Here is a 1,650-nt window from a genome sequence, read left to right as displayed (position 1 = left end):
TGGGGGACTCGATTCTAGGACCCTGAGATCATGACCTGAGCTAAAGGCAGATGCTTAACTGACTGAGCCACCCAGGTGCCCCGACATATTAATATTTCTAAGTGGGAACCACAGTAATTGGAGAACATTGGATTTAGCTGACATGATGCATGTGTCTCATGTCTCATGTTCCCATGCAGGAGTCTGGCTCAGAAGAAGAATTTCACTCCCTGGGATTTTACAGAATGACCACCAGGGATTTGGCAATGGGAATGATCTTTTTATTACAAACCACAGTTGGACTTCTGGGGAATTTTTATCTTCTTTACCATCATCTCTTACTTTATCTAGTGGGATGAGGGTTCAGGTCCACAGATTGGATTCTCAAAACACCTGACTGTACCCAACTTCTTAGTCATTCTCTCTAAAGGAGTCTCCGAGGCAGTGGCAGTTTGAGGGTTAAAAGGCTTCCTTGATTATTTTGGGTGTAAACTGGTTTTCTGTGTTCACAGAGTGGGCAGGGATGTGTCCACTGATACCACCTGCCTCTTGAGCGTCTTCCAGATCATCATGATCGGTCCTGGGGATTCCAGGTGCATGGGGCTAAAAGTGAAAGCTCCCAAGTACCTAGGCACCTCCAACATCCTTTGCTGGATCCTGAACATGATGCTTAATTTTTTTTTTAACATTTATAAAATGTTTATTATGTGGCAGGACCTAGGAGGGCAAAGTTTACTAACAGTCTTTAACCTCGGGTCTACTGGGGAAGATTAAATCTTTAAAAATTATAAACATTGTAAGAAAGCAAACACACCTGTAGTGGGAACAGGTATAAGGGACTTTATTCTATCATCCCAAACCAGAAATATTTCTCTTCTCTGATTCCAAGCACTTTCATTCCTCTCCTTGAAATACTTTTATCAGGGCAGGTTCACCTATGACATTCAAGGTGAAAAAAGGACAATCGGGAATTCACCAGCTTAAAGTGTAGGTATTTCAGGCAAAGACAAGTACAAAGGAACTGGGGCAAGAAAGGGCAATTCCAAGAAATACATTTTTCCTAAGAGCTAGAGCACCATACGAGAAAACCGTAACAGGAAATGACAGGGAAAACAATTTAGTAGGAACCGGACAGAGTGCTTTAAACAACATGATGCTTAATATTATTGTCCCTGTGTATATGACCAGCAAGTGGAGCCACCAAAATATCCCAAAGAGAAAGAATTATGCCTACTGTTATTCCATAACTTGTAGCTACATAGCGCAGTCACTGCATGTAGCATTGCTATTCTTCCATGATGGTTTCTGTTTGGGGCTCATGATCTGCTAGTGGATCCATGGTTTTCCTCTTACACAGGCACCAGCAGGGTGTCCAACACATTCATAGGAACAATCTCTCCCCCAGATCCTCCCCTGAGACTACAGCCACCCAAAGCGTCCTTGTCCTCGTCATCATCTTTATATCTTTGTGCATTCTCTCCTCCATCTTTCACAACTGTTCAACGATTTTTGACAATCCCAGTTTGTGACTGACGAACACCACTACGTTAATCACCACTGGTTTCCACTGTAAGTCCCTACATTCTCATGAGTCATGACTCCAGATTGTCCAGGCTCTGCATTGCCCAGAAAAGAAAGACAAAATCACTTAAACTCATCATAAATATGTAA

General features: G+C 42.5%; 1 pseudogene; it reads left to right on the top strand.

Annotated features, from left to right (window-relative positions):
• The first annotated feature begins 224 nt into the window (after window positions 1-224).
• On the top strand, window positions 225-1,650 carry LOC118525520 (vomeronasal type-1 receptor 4-like; annotated as a pseudogene).

The sequence above is a fragment of the Halichoerus grypus genome, chromosome 15, assembly GCF_964656455.1.
Source record: "Halichoerus grypus chromosome 15, mHalGry1.hap1.1, whole genome shotgun sequence".
Classification (NCBI taxonomy): Eukaryota; Metazoa; Chordata; class Mammalia; order Carnivora; family Phocidae; genus Halichoerus; species Halichoerus grypus.
Note: the sequence above shows the minus strand (reverse complement) of the source record. Positions and strands in the feature narration are given on the sequence as shown.